This window comes from Ambystoma mexicanum, chromosome 1p, assembly GCF_040938575.1.
Source record: "Ambystoma mexicanum isolate Mex_15411 chromosome 1p, UKY_AmexF1_1, whole genome shotgun sequence".
NCBI lineage: Eukaryota > Metazoa > Chordata > Amphibia > Caudata > Ambystomatidae > Ambystoma > Ambystoma mexicanum.
In genome coordinates this window covers 677,466,952-677,488,452 of record NC_090921.1, presented here as the reverse complement: position 1 = coordinate 677,488,452, position 21,501 = coordinate 677,466,952, and the positions used below count along the sequence as shown (strand labels likewise).

The following is a 21,501-nucleotide window of genomic DNA, read 5'->3' as shown; positions in this document are numbered from 1 at the left end:
CCGACAAGGACGAGTCACCTCATATGGCTTGGGGCAAGCAAACACATCAATACATTTTTGTAAAAATAAAAAGGGAGGAAATGCTGAAAATAGATGCTTAATGCTACATTACAGGAGCCTTGCAACACTTGTGCCATGATATAGTCATTACATTTGTGTTATACTATTAGGGTTATCAGGGTACCAGGAAATCCTATTGTATCCGATTTTAAACTCGCATACCTGCCATCTCACTAAGACCTTTCTAATATATCCAATCCTTAAAGGAAGCATATAAAATGTTATGATCACTAAAATTATTCTCCACTATATCTAAAAAGGTGTGCTGATTAAATCATTTGAAATATTTTTAAAATCAAGAGAGGACCTCTGTGCTCCTCTAGTCCAAGTAACCTCTCCTTCTAAGCCCCCATAACCTTTCCATTAAGCCGATGCATGTTCCAGTCTTCCAATGCACTTGTCCAGCATCTCCCCCTAGCACAGAGGTGGGACTGGTATTTAGAAATAATACAAGGGGGACTAACATATGGCACTGTATCCCATAAACAATTTGAATTAAAATCTGCCATAGTAAGGATGTCTCCAGATGTGTCTACCGCTCTCCCTTCACACAAAACCCCTTCCAGATGATCTAAGAATTTTTCAAAAGTCAAATACGATTCAGTCCAATAAATATTGATGATTAAGATGTGGCTCCCTCCTACTTCCGTATACAATTCCACAGCCAATAAACCCAAAGTGGTGTTAGAGAAGAAAGAGGCCTCCCGCACCCAAGTCGTCTTTACAGCAGTCAGTAAACCAAGAGTGCGTCTGCCAGCTGTGCCCCTTTCAGCTTTTTGGGTGACAGTAAAATATCCATCAAGGATAAAATGTATCATTGAAAAGGTTCCCTGGAGACAAATAATTACACAATCTTCATAGATCTTACTGATCTCTGGACTTCCCAGTATGTGTGTGTAGCCATGGGAGTTCCAGGAAAATATTTTACACTCAATGCCAATATTAGAAGACTGGTCTGAAGGGTTGCGCATTAGTGACCCCTTTATGTACCCACCCGGGTAGACATGCCCAGTCTAAGTAGTTTTTACCTAAAGCAACCAGTGAGCCTTCATGAGCTCCTTCTCTACCTTGTTCGCAATAATATGTACTTGCTGTTTTAACGGTAAAAAGGAAGGACGCCCATTTACTTAATTATGGTAGCTAACAGAACCGTCCATGCCAGGAGTCCACAAATCAAACCCCGCTGTCTCAAGCCATCAACTGACGATAATAACAACACTGAAATTATTATTTCTTTGCTTGGTTCCAAATCAATGGGGACTGCTTATTCTACATGTTGCTCAATCGTAGCACGTAAGCTCTTTAAACACTACACCGACATCAGGAAAAGGTGAATAGATCAAACCATCAACATCATGGCATGATTCACAGTCAAACCATTCACAAATAATGAATCTGACTAAATTCAAAGCAACAGGGTACTAGTACTACATCCCTTGTATGACATGAATCTTATGTTTCATTCAAAGACCACTTCATTTTAAAGGCGCCACTCAATTGCAAACCGCAATTTAATCAGTTATAAAAAACGCATTCATTTATTCATATGCATTTTATGCAAAAACATAAAAAGGACTATCACAGAGTCCTACACATCAGTAACTTAACCCACCAAAAACTGTGCTAACCACTTACAGTCTAAATGATGTGAAAACACAAAACATTTCATGATAAATAAAACCAACACAGAGTGAGCAGGAAAGAATTCATACACACGGTAAAAAGAAAAAATTCATCACACAAGTTGGTTGGTGACCAATTTGGGATCAATATTCCTGATCCCTTATGCATACATGTCTCACAGTTTGCTTGGAGCGGTTGTGGAATATTACATTGGTATGCCTATTTTTAACCACTCAATAGTTGTTATAAAGGTCAATCAAAGGTATCTGGAGGTATATTCTACACTCTAACCTTTGTTGAAAACTTGTTGTGAAGTTGAGAGATAGGAAAAATAGAATACAGATTTCCTAGTGTAAAGTCGACATATGTTTCGGCCTTGTGACTCATACTATGCACTCTCTCGGTGCTGTTGGTTATGTTAATACTGGCCGTCTTCAGGACAGGGTAACAAAGTTGTTTGAAAAAGGTAACAAATACTTTCCCAGGCACTTCTATTGCGATCTAAGAAGAGACTTTAAAAGAAGAAAAAATAAGTGTTTTTATAAAACGCTCCTTCGAAAAGCTTAGTTAAAAATTGTGGTAATGGACTATAGTGGTTCTGCCATAACATGGACTAACAGGCAGTTGCCTCAGATTGCTTCGGGACGTTGTAGGAGGAGTGTCAATGGAATAGTTCTAAACACCTCTGGCTCCTTTTCAGATGCTCACTTGACCGGGTGTATTCCTTCACCATGCCTATAAGTATTCATGCTTTTGTCATAATCACATTCATTGTGAAATCGGAAAAACACAGCTCAATGTACAGTGCTCCAAAGTTTAGTATGTAAATATGTACCTTAAATGGCTGTCAAGGGGTAGTCGTTCTTATAATGTCACCACGGGGGGCCCTTCAATTAATGTCCTTGAGTGAAATGGGCTCAACACAGGTTGCAGCTATTAGTGTTAAAATTCACCAACTGCTGCAGAGAAATTACATAGGACAAAGTGTCTATTACTGACAGGATCTTGTGTCTTTATGCATTTATCACCTGCTCACAAATGATGCTAGTATGTGAGACGGGTTCTATGAGCCATTTAAATACATATTAGCCCACACTAATGTTTAGCCTATAGGGCAGGGCCATGGCTGTAACATAGCACGTCTATATATATATATCCAATACTTGATACCAATTCACCGCATTTCAACCACCATTGCTTAATGGCGCCAGTTCCCGAGCCAATCTCAGGGGAAGTAAAGTACGACACAGTCACGTGTGAAAGGGCCACGTTGGCGTGCTCGCCTCATAGAACCTATTTAGATAGTGCATACAGACAGGTGGAACGGGGTCACATGACCCGTGAACGTGCTAGTCTCTGAAGACTACAAGGCTGATGGGAAACATAGTTCCTAAATAACATGCAGACGAGATCTGCTCAGGAGGCCACTGACTTATCCAATAATGATAATAAAAGTCATAACAGATGGCCGTGGTACATCAGTCTCCTGTTTCAAGATGACAGAAATGGAAAAGGAGCCATTTGGGCACTTTCTCAGCACCCAAATGTGCTAGTGTATACACAGGGCCGCCGGAGCTCATGGACTATGAAGTCCATGGGCAAGTCTGTAGAATGTTAAGAACACTGAACTGGACAAAACGGCCATATCGTGGTCCTAGAGTATGCAATATTAGATATTCGAAAGGCACTGGTGGATGTATGGAGTCTAGTATAATTTACCAATAAGGCAAAGATGCCAATGAGCGTAAGAAAGGACACCACACTGGTTTTAGAATGGAGAATTACATTGTTATTATTCCCATATACCACTTTGGTGGGTGGAGGGGCCTTAACCCAAAGGCGAGAGATTAATCCTTTTGTTCACCCCATAGAAAGGCAGACCACACGATAGGTTAACTTAATTTATGAAGTAATGATGATACACAGGCCTATACGTGGCTGGATGTGAAGATGTTTATCATAGAAAGATGTTCCATTCCACCGCTATGTTTAGACCTTGTTTTACCGAGTTGCTGTCATAAATCCATCTTTGCTCACATTGTGTCAGAGCCAAATCACGATTCCCACCTCTCGGGGCCTGATGGACAATTTGTAAAACACACCAAAGCATATCTGTAGATTTATGCTGTTTCTTAACTTTGTTTTTACTCTTTACTCTTTACTCTTACTCTCTACTCTTTACTCTTATCTTTACTCTTTATTTACCAATAAGGCAAAGATGCCATTGAGCATAGGAAAGGACAACACACTGGTTTTAGAATGGAGTATTACATTGTTATTCGTCCCATATACCACTTGGGTGGGTGGAGGGGCCTTAACCGAAAGGCGAGAGATTAATCCTTTTGTTCACCCCATAGAAAGGCAGAACACATGATAGGTTAACTTAATTTATGCAGTAATGATGATACACAGGCCTATATGTGGCTGGATGTGAAGATGTTTATCATAGAAAGATTTTCCATTCTACCGCTATGTTTAGACCTTGTTTTACCGGGTTGCTGTCATAAATCCATCTTTGCTCACATCCTGTCAGAGCCAAATCACGGTTCGCACCTCTTGGGGCCTGATGGACAATTTGTAAAACACACCAAAGCATATCTGTAGATTTATGCTGTTTCTTAACAAAATGTGCTACCAGGGGTTTGTTCTCTGTTTGATTTCTGATGCACGATTTGTGCTCACAGATTCTCTGTTTCACCTGGTGTTTTGTTTTGCCAATGTAGGCTAAATTGCAAGGGCAGATACTGACATACACTGCCCAGGTAGTTGTGAAGTTGGTAAACTCCCGCAATGGGACTACTCAAGTGCCTAACGTGATGGTTTTCATGTCCTTAGTTTGTGGACACACAGAACAATGGCCACATTTATGGTGACCTGTTACGGGTGGTAAACCCCATAGTGTATTTTGTGTTTGTTTAGGTATATCTGATGTAGGATAGCTGTGCACCAAGTTGTCTTTAAGATTTCTTTGCCTTTTGAAGGTAAACCGTGGTTTGGGGGGTTAAAGTCTTCTGTTTGATCATGTCCAAATGTTTCAGAATGGTTTACCATAGAGGCGCACTGATGGGGCTGAAGGTACTCACACATGTGATCTTGTCCAAATTCGTTCTTTGTGTGGTATGCAAGCACGTCTCCCTTGGCATGTGTTGAGCTCTCTTATAGGCTCTTTGTATGGTGGGCTTCGGATAGCCCTTGTCTTTCAGTCTAGTTTTCAGTGCCAGACCATGCGTTATATAATCAATGGTCTGTGAGCAGTTTCTACTAATACGTAGGAATTGACCAAAGGGAAGGCCCTCCCTTAGACTTTTAGGATGGAAGCTGGGGTAATCTAATAAAGTGTTCCTGTCTGTCGGCTTCCTATAAAGCACAGTGTCCAGTGTATCATGGTCTGTTTTTATGATTTCAACATCTAAAAAGGACACTTTAGTGTGGTCATGTTCGATGGTAAATTTGATGCACGAATTTTGGGAATTCAGCCATAAATGGAATTCCATGAGTTGAGTAGTGGAGCCTCTCCAGATCATAAAAACATCATTGATGTATCTGTACCAGTCTTGGATGTTTGATTTGAATGGATTATTGCTGTGGTAGATTGATTTAATCTCGAAGTGGTCCATATAGAGGTTAGCCAGGTCATAGGCAAAAGTGGCCCCCATACTGGTTCCTTGCAGTTGATTGTAAAATGTTGTCCCATAAAGAAAGAAATTTTCCCTAAGTACTAGGCGGATACATTCTAAAATGAATGCCGTAGGCACTTTCATTAAAGTAGTAGTTTGCAAGTAGTAGTTAGTGGGCCATAACCGTGAGTCAGTCTTGTTGGGGTATGCTCGTATACAAAGCAACTACATCGAGAGTATCAAGTATGTCTTCAGGTGTTTTATGAATGTTCATGATGTCTGTTTGTTTGTTTTGTTTGTTTGTTTGTTTAGTCACTTTTAAGCTCTCCAGGCCCGTAGGTAATAGTGCGCCACAACATGAAGATGCAAAGCTTACAGAGTTATACAATATAAACAAAAACGCAATAATACTAGTAATTACAGTAGATACAGCACACAGTATGGGGTGCGGTATAGAGGATATATAGATACAGTGATATATCATATACAAATATACAAGTTACGGATGAAGCACTCTGTGGAGCCCTCAGACTCAGGGCAGAGTAGAGACATATGAATTCCAGCAGTAAACAGAGTTCAAATGTACAGAATGCAATATAGCCACTGCCATATAGCGGTTAGTCTCACAAGCAGAAAAAATTCCCCATGTTATTCAGAGGTGCCATACCGTTATGTGAGGATAGTAGGTATGAGGACTAAGGGTGAGAGGCTATGAGTCAGTCATGATAATATGTTTGATGACATTTTTCCTAAAGGATGAGAAAGGTTGGTCCCTACGCAGGTCTTGAGGAATAGTATTCCATAATTTCGCTGCCTTTACAGGGAAACTATTGCCACCAATGGTGGTGAGTCTGTATCTAGGTATAGTCAGACAGTTGGAGTTACCAGCTCTAGTTGGTCTAGCAGAGATTCTTCTATGGAATTTATCTGAAAGGTAACTTGGGGCAGCTGTGTTGAGGGCTTTATGAGTCAGAGAAGGCGTCTCAAGCTGAATTTTGTTATCTGTATATAGCCATTTATATTGGCGTCTGAGAGATGAAATAGGAGTTCTTTTATTAATGCCTTGGGCAGCTCTTAAGGCATTATTTTGTAGTATTTGGAGCTTCTGGATAGTGGTTTTATTAGCCCTACTGTAAAGGGCATTACAATAGTCAATTCTGGGGAGTATTAGAGCTCTGCCCAGAATCAGACAGCTGTCATCCGAAAGGAAAGGTTTGCCCGCTCTTAACAGTTTACAGGTGTAAGCCGTGGATAAGTTTAAAGTTTTTATCTGTTTGTCAAAGGATAATGTGGAATCCAGATAGAAGCCCAGAGTTTTTACCTCCTTGGAGACTTTCCCATCAATGTTGAAAGAGGATACTTGATCATACTTGTGGTGTCTTTTATGTATGATTGCATTTTACCTACAAAAGGTCTCAGGAACCAATCTGCATACATTGACAGAGATTCAAGAATTGAATTTATGGCCGCTACAATGGGACGACCAGGTGGAGTTGTCAGATTTTTATGCACCTTGGGCAAGACATAGAATGCCGGAGTGGTATGATGTTGGTTGACTAAAAAAAGATGTTCATCGTCATCAACCCAGCCTTCATCGAAAGCATGTTTCATTAAGGCTAGTGATTTCATCCTTAAGTCTGTTTGTAGGGTGATGAGGGAGCTTACGGTATGCCAAAGGGTCATTTAGATGTTTCATTACTATCGTATGTTCTGCCTTTCTATGGGGTGACCAAAAGGATTAATCTCTCGCCTATGGGTTAAAGGCCCCTCCACCAGCCCAAGTGGTATATGGGATGAATAACAATGTAATGCTCCATTCTAAAACCAGTGTGGTGTCCTTTCTTACGCTCAATGGCATCTTTGCATTATTGATAAATATACTAGACTCCATACATCCACCAGTGCCCTTTGAATATCTAATATTGCATACTCTAGGACCACGATATGGCCGTTTCGTCCAGTTCAGTGTTCTCAACATTCTACAGACTTGCCCATGGACTTCATAGTCCATGAGCTCCCCCCCCCCCCCGTATACACTAGCACATTTGGGTGCTGAGAAAGTGCCCAAATAGCTCCTTTTCCATTTCTGTCATCTTGAAACAGGAGACTGATGTACCACGGCTGTCTGTTACGACTTCTATTATCAATATTACAGCGCTTTGGCATAAGGCGCTTTATAAATCAATAAATACAAATATTGGATAAGCTAGTGGCTTCCTGAGGAGATCTCGCCTGCATGTTATTTAGGAACTATGTTTGCCATCAGCCTCTTCAGAGACTAGCACGTTCGTGGGTCATGTGACCGCGTTCGACTTGTCTGTATGTATTATCTGAATGGGTTCTATGAGGCGAGCATGCCAATGTGGCCCTTGCACATGTGACTGTGTCATAATTTACTTCCCCTAACTAATACACAGTCTGAACCATGTTCCACCTGTAACTGAATGCACTTTCTGAATGGGAACTACCTTTCCCATCAGCCGCGTAGTCTTGTGAGGCGAGCACGCCAACGTGGCCCTCGCACATGTGACTGTGTTTTACTTTACTTTCGTTATTAAATACGCGGTCTGAATGCACCCGTGCATACAAGCAGCGCGGCATAGAATACTTACGAGCAAAACACTCTAGAAGGTAAGACAGACAACAATAATAGATTACCCTTTGCTGACTAGCATAAACGCCGTATGATCAGCAGGCATATGGTTCCATGTATTAATAAATGTTAAAAAACGCAGATTGGCTCGGGAACTGGCGCCATTAAGCAATGGTGGTTGAAATGCGATGAATTGGTATCAAGTATTGGATAAATATAGACGTGCTATGTTACAGCCATGGCCCTGCCCTATAGGCTAAATATTAGTGTGGGCTAATATGTATTTAAATGGCTCATAGAACCCGTCTCACATACTAGCATCATTTGTGAGCAGGTGATAAATGCATAAAGACACAAGATCCTGTCAGTAATAGACACCTTGTCCTATGTCATTTCTCTACAGCAGTTAGTGAATTTTAACACTAATAGCTGCAACCTGAGTTGAGCCCATTTCACTCAAGGACATTAATTGAAGGCCCCCCCGTGGTGACAGTATAAGAACGACCGCCCCTTGACAGCCATTTAAGGTACATATTTACATACTAAACTTTGGAGCACTGTACATTGAGCTGTGTTTTTCCGATTTCACAATGAATGTGATTATGACAAAAGCATGAATACTTATAGGCATGGTGAAGGAATACACCCGGTCAAGTGAGCATCTGAAAAGGAGCCAGAGGTGTTTAGAACTATTCCATTGACACTCCTCCTCCAACGTCCCGAAGCAATCTGAGGCAACTGCAGGTTAGTCCATGTTATGGCAGAACCACTATAGTCCATTACCACAATTTTTAACTAAGCTTTTCGAAGGAGCGTTTTATAAAAACACTTATTTTTTCTTCTTTTAAAGTCTCTTCTTAGAAAGCAATAGAAGCGCCTGGGAAAGTATTTGTTACCTTTTTCAAACAACTTCGGTTACCCTGTCCTGAAGACGGCCAGTATTAACATAACCAACAGCACCGAGAGAGTGCATAGTATGAGTCACAAGGCCGAAACATATGTCGACTTTACACTAGGAAATCTATATTCTATTTTTCATATCTCTCAACTTCACATCAAGTTTTCAACGAAGGGTACAGTGTAGAATATACCTCCAGATACCTTTGATTGACCTTTATAACAACTATTGAGTGGTTAAAAATAGGCATACCAATTTAATATTCCACAACCGCTCCAAGCAAACTGTGAGACATGCATGTATGCATAAGGGATCAGGAATATTGATCCCAAATTGGTCAACAACAAACTTGTGTGATGAGTTTTTTCTTTTTCCCGTGTGTATGAATTCTTTCCTGCTCACTCTGTGTTGCTTTTGTTTATCATGAAAGGTTTTGTGTTTTCCCATCATTTAGACTGTAAGTGGTTAGCACAGTTTTTGGTAGGTTTAGTTACTGATGTGTAGGACTCTGTGATAGTCCTTTTTATGTTTTTGCATAAGATGCATATGAATAAATGAATACGTTTTTTATAACTGATTAAATTGTGGTTTTCTTAATCTTTGATTCATCATGATTATCCTGGACTCACCCTGTAAGTGTCACAGGGACTCAAGGAGGGGGTAGTTGACCTATCACTTTCCTGTTGTCACTATTGCTAGGGCCATAATTGGCTCTAGGCTTGACTATTGCAATGCCCTTTTTGTTGGAACATCCCCAAAAAACTTGGCTAAACTTCAGCTGGCTCAAAATAACGTGTTAAGTGCCGCAACTGGAATCGCACGCAGGGAACATATCTCTGGTGTCAGAAGACAAGTGCACTGGCTTCTGGTCAAAGAAAGGATTGTCTTTAAAACACTGGCACTCACATATACATGTCTGCATGGATTAGCTCCTCCCTATCTAGCCCAAAGGATCATCAGACAAACCTCCTCTAGGCCGGCCAGGTTTGCTTACACCAATCACATCATTGTCGCTACCACACGCCAAGTCTGAGCTGGCGGCTCCAGTTTCCCAACCATGGCAGCGACATACTGGAACACCCTCCCAGCCCAAATCAGAGTGATCAAATCTCATACAGCCTTCCGTAAGGCAATAAAAACCAGTCTCTTTGTATGACAGCTTCTCATTCTAACCTGTTTTGTGCTCCATGCCCTCTGTCGCTTTCACACCATGTAATGTACTGTAACTAAGCAATTGTATCTAACTGGGGCTGCTCACATGTAACCCTGAAGCAAGCCTACTTTCAGTCTTCTTACAGCGCCTCGTTGCCCAAGGGTTGTAGTGCGCTATACAAATCCAAAAATAACATTAAAAAAATAAATTGTGGCTTTTGTACTGCATAAATGTGGATATATTTTTTATCTTGTATAAATGTTATTGTATCGAGTAATGACTCGCTTTGTGACTTTATGGTTTTAATGAATTGATTTGACATATGAATTAATAAATTGAATTGGTATACAATCTATATGACTCTTTTATGGTAACTAGGTAAATTCTTTCAGGACGATTAGTTTAGAGAGAACTTCTGCTAGTTCACCCCCTACGAGATAGTTGTTTTTCTAAATTAATATATCTATTTCGTCTTTTATACATATATATAGGTCTACCCCTAACCGTGGAGATAGTTTGACCCTGGTAGGAGTCAAATTTTGGGGTGATATTTTGTCTCTACCTGTTTTAGATACTCATTGTTGAGTGCACACCATCTGAGAAGAAACACATACTGGGGGCCTGGCTGCTCAGCCCTCGCAGAGGAGGAGGAAGCATCATCCTTGATTTTCCCCAGCCAGGCCAAAAAAGACATGCAGTGCTTAATTTATGGAGGGTTTTGCCAGGGCTCAGTCCCAGCACTTATGTTTGAGCCCTTGCACTTATTGTCTCTGCCTCACTTTAATTATGAAGTGGTGATAGTCAGTGCATCCATCAACCACAATGAGCAGGTGCGAGCTGTAGTGTAACCCCAAATATGTCAACACTGTGGGGAGCCCCTATGGGTGGAGGCAGCAGCGGTGGGAGACAGCCCACCAAGCAGTGTCACATGAGTGCTAGAAAGTATTTGGGCTCTGGCACCTATTTGTTTTTCAAATTAAGCACTGAAGACATGATGTGGGTTTTTGGGGTAGGTGGGAGTGGAGGTACATGGGAATGGTGGTCAGGGGGACCTGACCTGATGGGAGGTTACTGCGGGCTGAAAGGTAAAGGAGAAGTGGATATGATAGCAAGGGAAGAGTAGATGGCATGGGAAGATAGGTAGAATCATGTTGCAACACTATTTTCCCAGTTTCTCGTTTGCTCCATACTGTTTTCTATAGAGCGGTGCAAATGTATTTTCCGGATCTAGGGAGTTTTTTGTTTTGCTGTATCACGGATTTGGGAAATCTGGATTAATGCCAGCACATTGTTTAGGGTACTCAAACACCCACACCCAATGGAAATTGGGCACCCCTGATCACAAACCTGGTCCACCCAGATGAAAATTCCTGGAAGCATGACTGCTTATTTGACACATTCATCTATGTGCTCATATGTATGTCGTTCTTTTTTGCATCATTGACCTGTTGGAGCACAGTTTTGATGTTACTTGTTTCTCGTAGTGCTATGTTCTCTTTCCATTGGCTGAAACTTGAGAATCTATTGTTTTCTGAGTTTTTTGCCTGCTTTTTTCAAGATATTGGGCCTCATTACAAGAATGGAGGTCTCCATGGCTGCCTCCGTTCCGGGCTCCATTACCGGGTTCCTGCAATGGGGACTTACCGGGTTACTCCGACATAGGAGGACCCGGTAATTCCTCCTTGCAGGAACCCATCCCCATTCCCATCAGATTACATCTGGCCCGTTATTGCCTCCCTCTTCCCCTCGCGGGACCCGGAAAGCACGCCTGGTTTTACCAGACGTGCGATCCGGGTCCCGCGATGGGAAGCTCGTAATCGGCGCTCCCGGAATGAAGGGGGCCCGTCCCGTACCGGACCCCTTCATTACGGGAGCGCCAGCCTTATAATGAAGCCCATTGTCATTAGTGGAACCCAATGTTTACTTGTTGTCAGAACAGTTGTAACAGGGTGGTAGATGTTATTACTGTTGCTATGTTCACTTCAGACATATTCAACATTCTTAACCTTCATGGGGCATTTCTGCCCAATGATTATTAAAGACTAAAAGAGAAATGCCTTGAATACCTGCTTCTGTGTCTTTATGAAAATATAGTCCACTCAAATTCACCATTGACAGAGAACCCTGATTCAAGACCCACATCACTAAGAAAACTCAGACAACATCAGCTCTCACTCCTCCACTAAAGCAAGACTTTAGAGGAACTGTATCATTAGTGCTTAGTTTGGAAAGAAAAGTGCCAGGACTTCAATATTTTGTAGTGGACTTGTATCAGTTGTGCTCATTGTTGTATACGCCCAATACCAGCGCTTTCACTGGCTGCTCTAAAGCAGTGGATGCTGATGTTTTTTTTTATAATTGGAGGGGTGTAAATGTTTGCCTCGAATATGCAACGTAGCATAGTGAGCAAGCCCAAACCAACCCAAAAGGGCTCAGGGATGTTTTCCCCTAAGAACATTTTTAAAGGTCAAAATTGTGAATTGTCTAGCGCAAGTTTTGTGAAAAATTTGTTGAAAAGCCACACAGTTTGCAATCAGTTTTGTATAGAGAACATGAACAAATTCAATCCATGCAAGTCACTAACCGTGCACAGGAGCTTTTTCCAAAACATTTTCATGATGACTTTGGCCATAATGTATGCAGGTATAAGCAACATTTTCATGCTGGCTGTGTCCATACATGTTCATGCTGACTGCACCAATAGATGTCATCATTACCATATAAGAACATACTGCGGTTTGTTTTTTCCAGTGAAAATGCCATGACACAGTAAGAAACTACATACAAACTGGCTACACCAATGAAAGCCAGTCTAACAACATAATAACATTCATGTTTGCCTTACCGTTGATGCCAATAAAATATACCATGATACATAAAAATGTATAGCTAGATTGGCTGACCCCAACTATGCCATTCTAGTTAGGTAATTGCAGTCATCATGTTTGCTTTACCCTTTATGCCTAATAAAAATACCACACCACAGTAAGAAAGTATAGCTAGGCTGGCTTCACCAAAGTATGCCAGTCTAGCTACGCAATAGCACTCATCATGTTTGTGCTACCCTTGATGCCCAATAAAAATGAAATGTCACTGTGCAAAATAGCTAGACTGACTGCACTCAAGTATGCCAGCCTAGCTATTTTATAGAATGCCAATGCCGTGAGTAGCAAACCCCCAAATAAGAGTCCCACTGCTCCTCATATACTCTGCACAGGGCAGGAAAACAAATGCTCTCATTCCCCCATATACACTCTCATTCACTCAGGCAATCGATCTTTCACATAACACACAATGTCTCATTTACCTGCTGATTCATACAGCAGTCATGCACGCATACATACAAACAAACATTCACAGGTGGACACGTTCACACACGTGCACTAAGACAACCCTACTTACATGCACGCATACATACAAACAAACATTTTTCACAATGCATTTTCACTTACCTCGCACCTTCAGCACACCGACACTGTCCAAGATATCGACTGGAAGGCCTACCTACCCCAGTCAGAACACGCTGGTTTGACAGAAGATGAGAGACTCCCCACCAGTCAATCAGCACGCTCTGACGCTAGTAGCGCAATGATGAGAGGCAGGGGTGCTGACTTTCCTACGGGTCGCTGGCCTCTCATTATTGCGCTACGCACATTTTGCAGAGCCCGACGTGCGCAGTATTGAAAATATTTTTTTACAAATCTTAGCAGGGGGACAGACCGCTGCATAGAGGAAGGCAGCACAGTCCCCCAAAAGTAATAGAAATGTGCTGCTTGTCACTCAAGTGAGTGGGTGGTGCCCCCCCTCACCCATACATACGGGCCGCACTTTTCTTAAGGCAAAAATTATTGTAAGTGCTTCTAAACATAGCTAATACATGTATTCATTGTTATCAGAATTGTGTTGGTAAAGTTATTTTGATTGTCAAAGGAAATGCACAAATCTGATTCTGCGCATGACAACAATAGGCCTGAGATGATAACTGCCAGAGTGGAAAAAAGACCTGAGGCAGAGCCTTGGCAATCACCAGCACAAATGAAGCACTGTACACAGTCCACCTTAGCCCCTGTACAAACTCTCCACCACACTGCAGCCAGCCTCACCACAGGTGGTAAGCGGCTTAGCCAGACCGCTATGATCACCGGGGAAATAAATTAGCGACTCCTGCAAAGCTGCATTACCTTCAAAACTGCCTGCATCACCCACAAGGCAACAGCCGCCAACGCCCCAACCTATCAAGCCAAGAACCTCGAGACTCCGGGAAGTCAAGGCAACACCGGAAGCTGTGACATATGCAGGCTCAAAGCCAAGAACTGCAGGAACAAAAGCAAACAAAGAAACCGGCCTTCTCCTGCTATGCCCCTGGAATTTGAGTCAAACTGTCAACTTCTGTCTCTACCTATTACACTTCAGTGAAGAATAGAAGTGTCAGCTCTTCAAAGAACATCTTGCGAAACGATGACCACCCTTCCAGGCTGCCTATCCCCCTCCATCTTCCACCCCTCCAACATAAAAAACTTCTACCCCGTGCCTACCCCCACCTCTTCTGAACGATGCTTGTCAGAGAGGTTTGCAGTATATTAATCCTTACATGGCATGTTCTATCCTTCCTTCCATTCCCAATGCCCCCCACTTCTGAATTCCAATCATTCCAAACAAGAGATGCCCGTGGGCGGGTGACACCATTATGGAAGAAAGATGATGCTGCTGGAAGCAGAGGTGCCTTTTTCTAAAGCCTAAAGCACCTGGTCATTCGTTGGAGTTTCAGGCTTTAGGTAGAAATGGCCTCGACTTCCTGTGACCTCACCTTTTCAGCCTTAATGGTGGCACTGCCCCTCGCCAGGAATCATGCCTGCGAGGGGCAGTGCCACCATTAAGGCTAAAAAGGCGAGGCACTGTCTCCTGCCAGGTAAGCCCCCCTCCGTCGCTGTTAGGCTACACCCCCTTGATGAGCCCCAGCTTATTTTCCAGTGCCACTTAAGGCACTAGTTTGAATCATAACATCATAACAGGCCTAGCTCAGTCTCTCATGTCTCAGAGTTCAATAACAACGTTGGTCTTTATTTATTTATTTATGTTGGAATTTATAAAGCGTACCGAACCCTGGGGCATTTGGGTGCTGGTTTACAAGTAAAAGTAGTTGTTCATCCCTACCCCCCACCTTTAACTGCATGCTGCTGGTCCCTTCCTCTCTTGTCTTAGCTTCTATCCCTCTGTCGCCCCATCCAGGTGCTCTGTTGTTTTTGCATTTCTCCCATGGGCCGAATCCTCGGCTGCATGTTCCCATGTTTGCTGCCACACCTCTCTACCGATGCACTCATACTGCTTTCATCTGTACACCAACCCCTGGGAGCACTGCTTTAAACGGGCCGGTCCTACCTAGCCCTCAGTAGCTGCACTTCTTATTTTTGAGGTTCACAGTACTGGCACTTCTCAAAGCCTGAAAGGCAGTACCGCCACTGAACTAGGTGGCGAGGAGAAAATGAAAGCATTTCTTTACACTTCATCACAATGAAGGAGCGAGCTCTTGCAGACAATTCTGGGGAAAGCAGCACCCTCTCCCTCCTCATCCCTCCACCACCCGCAGAGGCCACAATGTCTCCTTCATGGCCCACCTTGCAGAGCCAAAGAAGAGACAGATATGCAGCACCTGACGGCATTTCACAAAGTGGGCTTCACCTGTTACCCATGGAGCCTCTTGAGATTTTTCATATTGAGCACGGATTGATATGGAAAGCCTGGGCCTTTACTTTTTTTTAATCGTGTTTCTTTGTTATTAGTAGCTCTTTTTCTAATATGTAAATAAGTAATTGGAGTTGTGATTGAACGTTTTGGGCTGAAAGCACGTGCACAGCTCTAGTTGTGCACCAAATTCCTCATAATTATACAATGAAAGTGAGCAATAATAAAACTTCCCTTTTAAAGCTCCGTTTACACCTACGGTATCTGCTGGTTTGACACGCAAAAAAGAAATTCTTTATATGGATATTCACATTTTCTTAGCACAATGCATAACAATAAACTGGAAGTTTGTGAAAACGAATCCCAAATTCACTGCTTAGCCAGAGTGTGTGATCTCTGGCAAATAGTGTAATCTCACTGTGAATTGCCTGAAAACAGTGTGAGTTCTCAAAGCCTGACATCTTTCATACATAACAATACTACTTTCAAAACAGATCAAAATGAGTCTGTGATTGATTAGCAACTTTGAGAGATGGTTGCATTAGGCTGACAGAATCAAATTTAAAGGCAATTACGTAACAATAAATCAATATACTGACATTTTGCCTGGAAACAATGAGATGCTTCAGCAGAGCTTGCTGCGAAGGCCAGACTCCACAGAGAGTTTGTGATTGTGAAAACATAACTGAAGTGTGAGTGTGTGGAGTGAGACATATAGAAATGAACAAACATAGAAAAAAAATGAGACAAAAAGAGCGAGACACACATAGAAAGTGAGACAAATTGAGAGCTAGGAAAAGGGTGTTGGAGAAGGGCACGCCTTGTGAGATTAATTTAAATGGGTAATAGGCCCCGGCCGGGTTCCATTACCAGAGTGATTTTAAATCCCTCCCTCAGTCCCTAAGCTGAGGCCCAGCCCACTTAAAGTCTTGATTGGTGAGAACCTGCACTTCTTTTTTCATTTAAAACCCTGCTCTAGAGTATCTTCTCATGGCTTTACATTCTCCCCACTCTCCCCAGTTGTTAAATGTTAAGCGTTGCAAAGTTCGGGGTGCACACGAGCAGTCTGTGTCGACACCGTGGGGAGAAGTTGTGGGTAGAGGCAGCAATGGTGGGTTACTGCCCACCAGCAGTGTCACAAGCGTGCTAGAAAAAATGTCATCCCTGGCACTTATTTTCTAACATATTAAGCACTGCTCCACACATGTGTTCACAGGCGGAAAGTGCTATGAAGCGACAAAGTTGACACTTTCTGACGCTATACAGATCAATGACAATAAATTCTGGGCATTGCATGTCACCCACCTGTGCAGTGGAGTACACACCTGGTGGGCCTTCAGTGTGTATCTTGTCCTTCGGCCTTCAACGGCGGTCTGCGGGCTGTGGTACTTTTACTGTGTGTATGGCTGGTGGACCTCTGCAGTGAGCCTTGTGGGAAATGTCCAAAATCCCTTCTGTGGCCTGTGTGCGATTTGGCCACCCTGGGGTACCTGGTGTACCTGCTGTGGTGACTCTCAGCCGGTGAGTGGACCTTGTGCCCTGGGGTACCTTCTGTGGTGACTCTCAACCAGTGAGTGGACCTTGTGCCCTGGGGTACCTTCTGTGGCGACTCTCAGCCAGTGAGTGGACCTTGTGCCCTGGGGTACCTTCTGTGGCGACTCTCAGCCAGTGAGCGGACCTTGTGCAACGAACCCGCGAGATCAGCCTGGTACAGGTGGTCCTTCCCTAGGAGGAGAGTTCTGTGGCGGGCTTTGAGCGTTGGGCCTTCTGCGGTGAGGCGTTTGTGGTCGGTCTCAGGTGCTGCGTCTTTCCCAGTGGACCTTCGGAGTGCCTAATACCTTCTGTGTTGGGACACGCATTTGAGGCCTTCTGTTGGCTGCGACCTCTCCCTTTCCCCTCCGATAAGAAAATGGATCCACCTCAGCACACAGGCGGAGCATTTCCGTGTCCGTTCTTGGCGCGGAATGCCTTTTTGCCGGTTTTTCCTGCCCAGTGAACCTCTGCCTTAGATAATCAGAAAAGAGTTACAACATCCCCGAGGCGAGCACATACACAGAAAAATGAATCCATCATAATCTCAATCTTTTCTGTCCGCAGAAAAAAAGAAACTGCCTTGAAAACATCTGTAGGGCAAAGCTGGAGCCCAAGCCCCTCGCACGAGCCTCACAGCTCGCCTCTCAAGCACCCCGAAGTGGGGTTGTCAGCACTCGTAGAGACCCAACGCTCGATTAGGAGGTACATATAGAAAGTGCGAAGACAAGACTAGACATGACCGCTCTGCCCGCGCAAATCTGCCCATTTCCCGTGCCCCAACATCTTTGGGTCTGGGCAGTTTCATTTCCCCACCACCATTTCTGAAGGAAGAGACTGCATGTATCCGCCCCCTACCTATCCGCCAACCCCCCTTCCTCCATTGCCCCCTGGCCCTCATGACGGTGACAGTAACGTCCTCTGCAAAGAGCTGTTCATTCCCCCGCTGCCTCTGCTCAGGACTTCCACTACCTCTCCTGGGGGCTGCTAGGGGCAACCCCTACATGTAGTAGGGGTGTTCCAGTGCTTTCACTATGCCAGAACTCCCGCCATCTCGGCCGGGGGCTATTCTAGTCCGCACACCACATTTGTATAGATTCTTCCAGGACGTCCACTACCTCTGCTGGGGGCTGGTTATTAACCCATTCCTCTGATGTGGGCTCTCCACCCCCTCTGTTGGGGGCTGGTTGTTCACCCACCCCTCTGCTCGGTGCGCGTCATTCACCCACCACTCTGATGGGGGCTCTATTAGCGCTGCCACCACCTCCAGTGGGCTTTTGTACCGGGGCTTCTAGCACCCCAGGTTGGTTCTTTTATCGGGCTCCCACCACTACTGCCGGAGCCAGTTGTAGGGCTTCCATTAACTCTGCTGGGGGCTATTCCATGCACCCACCAACAGTGCTGCTGGTTGCTCTAGAGCTTCCAGGGCTCCCACTACCACTGCTGGGGGGCTGCTCCAGGGCTCCCACTACTACTGCTGGGGGGCTGCTCCAGGGCTCCCACTACCACTGCTGGGGAGCTGTTCCAGGGCTCCCACTACCACTGCTGGGGGGGCTGCTCCAAGGCTCCCACTACCACTGCTGGGGGGGCTGCTCCAGGGCTCCCACTACCACTGCTGGGGGGCTGCTCCAGGGCTCCCACTACCACTGCTGGGGGGCTGTTCCAGGGCTCCCACTACCACTGCTGGGGGCCTGCTCCAGGGTTCTACATTATTTCGCTGCAGTATTTTTCATTGCAGGTATTTTCATCGCCGTATTTTTTTCGAAAAACTCGTTTTTTTATTCTTTTTTTTGGGGGGGGGGTTACCCCCCCAAGCACCCCTTTTTTTTATTCCCTTACACCCACAACCATATATTCAATTTTTAACCCCCCCAAAAACAAAAAAAAAACGAGTTTTTTTTCGAAATAAAAACAGCGATGAAAAAACACGCAAAAAACACGCGATGAAAAGTACCGCGGTGAAATGCATGTATACCTGCTTCAGGGCTCCCACTACCATTGCTGGGGGGCTGCTCCAGGGCTCCCACTACCACTGCTGGGGAGCTGTTCCAGGGCTCCCACTACCACTTCTGGGGAGCTGTTCCAGTGCTCCCACTGTCTCTGCTGGGCACTGCTCCAGTGCTCCCACTGTCTCTGCTGGGCGCTGTTCCAGTGCTCCCACTGTCTCTGCTGGGCGCTGTTGCAGGGCTCCCACTGTCTCTGATGGGCACTGTTCCAGTGCTCCCACTGTCTCTGCTGGGCGCTGTTGCAGGGCTCCCACTGTCTCTGATGGGCACGGTTCCAGTGCTCCCACTGTCTCTGCTGGGCGCTGTTGCAGGGCTCCCACTGTCTCTGATGGGCGCTATTGCAGGGATGCCACCATCTTTGTGCTGAGCCATTCTGTATCTCACATCACCTCTGCCGGGTGCTATTCTGTTCACCCACAACCTCTACTAGGAGTTGTTTCAGGGGTCTCACTTCCTCTGCTGGGTGCTGTTCAGGGGACTCTCACCAACTCTGCTGAGAGTAACCCAGTGCTCCTCCCACCACCGCTGCTGGGGGCTGTTATGAGGCTCAGTCCCACAACCACCACTACTGTTCTGGGGTTCCCCAGGGGAGAGGGCTGTATAATGCGCCAACCAGCTCTACGGGAGGCTGTTCTGGGGCTCACATCAGTCCTGCCGAGCACTATTCCGGCCTTCCTCACTGCCCCTGCTAAGGGCTGTTTTGAGGGGCGTCCCACTTGTACTGGGACTAGTTTGGGGCTCCCACCACCTCCGTTTCTGGTTGTTCTGTTCGACATCTATTGTAGAATGTTCCAGGACACTCATGACCGCTGCTAGTTCTGGGTCTCCAAACACACATCTGCAGGGGGTGGGTGGGTGACGTGGACGGTCTGGGGTTTCTACCACAAACTTTGCTTTTGGGGCCTTCTGGGGGTCTCATCCCCTCTACTGGAGGCTGTTCTTGGCTCTCACCCCTTTATAGGGGATCACACACTATCTCTTCTGGGGGCTGTTCCAGGACTGAGAATCCCACCACCTCTGCTGAGGGCTGTTTGCTGCATCCACCACCTCCGCTGGAGGCCGTTCTGGGGCTCCCAACACTTCTGATGGGGGCTGTTTCCGCCGGGCCACCAAAAACAGCCCCACCACTGCTGGAAACTGTTACATGTCCTCCTCATCTGGGATCTGTTCCAGAGCGTATAGCTCCCATCACATCTGCTGGCTGAGGTTTCATGCACCCACCACTTCAGATAGGGGCCATTATGGGCCTTGCGCCACTTGTTCTGCCACTAATCTCAGGCTTACCTCACCCCTCAAGGTATCTGTTCCGGGATTCCAAACTTTAGTAAAATATTCCTCCAGTCATGTATTGTAGATCAATTTGTATTTTTGCTTCTTTTATATATCTAGCATTTTACTCATTTAGATCCATACCTGGTATTACCTAAATGTTTTTGCCCAGAGCATACATACATTTAAATTATTCAGCCTGGTTTTCAGTCATTAACTGCGACTCTTCTCTTATACCGAGTCAAATAAGTTTAATTCATCGTTTTTATAAACAAATCACAATTTTTTAAAACATTCCTGTAATTTCATTAAATTGTGGAAATAACATTAGTGTCAGAAGCGGTAGTTGCTCAATGGGCCAGCACTTATTCTTCTAGTTAAAAATGCTTATTTTCACATTCAGCTTCTATTACAACCATTCACACACATTTTTCATACACAACCCAACATGTTTCATTCCTCTTCCACTCTATTTAAAAACGATTAAACAAGAATTTCATCAGGGGAACACTAATTTACACTTCCACATTATTTATACAGGTCTTGTACAGATATCTTGTTTTAACTTCAATGTTCTGCTTTTTTCTGTTTCCTAGCTCATAGGATAACATTTTTTGCTCTGTGTCACACTTCCACTGCCTTTCAGGGATTTTCCCTTTTATCACCATCTACAAGGGATCTACAACACAATAAGAAACCGGCTTTCATTAACCGCTCTTAAGCCATACATCTACAATCAATATATTACAATTTTCAATTCGTGTACAAGAGTTTAACTCTCTTAATCTTAAACGGCACCATTAATTATGCATTCATACTCACTTTACCTATCGATGGTGTGTTCTATGTGGAGCTCTGCCACATCAAAGTCTAGCTTTCAGTACTCTCGGGCATTTCTTCACGCCTGCTTCCCATTTGTATGCTAGACACTAAACAGATGTTGCGGAAATTCCATCATGTAAGCGGGGGGCTGTTTCATGAGCCCAACACCTATCCAGGAAACTCGAATCTAGGTGTTTTGCATTTGGGACCCAATCTTCGCCAACAAGAAAATGATCGCAACTGCACCA

At 44.4% G+C, this 21,501-nt stretch overlaps 1 protein-coding gene across 4 annotated transcripts in view; it reads right to left on the bottom strand.

Annotated features, from left to right (window-relative positions):
- The window catches only part of ANXA9 (annexin A9), a 197,406-nt gene that overhangs the window by 155,812 nt on the left and 20,093 nt on the right, over positions 1-21,501 (bottom strand). Inside the window, exon 1 of one of the 4 annotated variants that reach the window (XM_069649757.1) lies at positions 16,932-17,540. The exons of 1 other annotated variant lie outside the window; for it this stretch is intronic. The gene's annotated coding sequence lies outside the window, so the exon portion shown is untranslated. Of the gene's footprint in view, positions 1-14,125; positions 14,176-16,931; positions 17,541-21,501 lie in introns of those variants that run through there. 2 more of the 4 variants (XM_069649759.1, XM_069649760.1) reach the window with 2 other exon arrangements.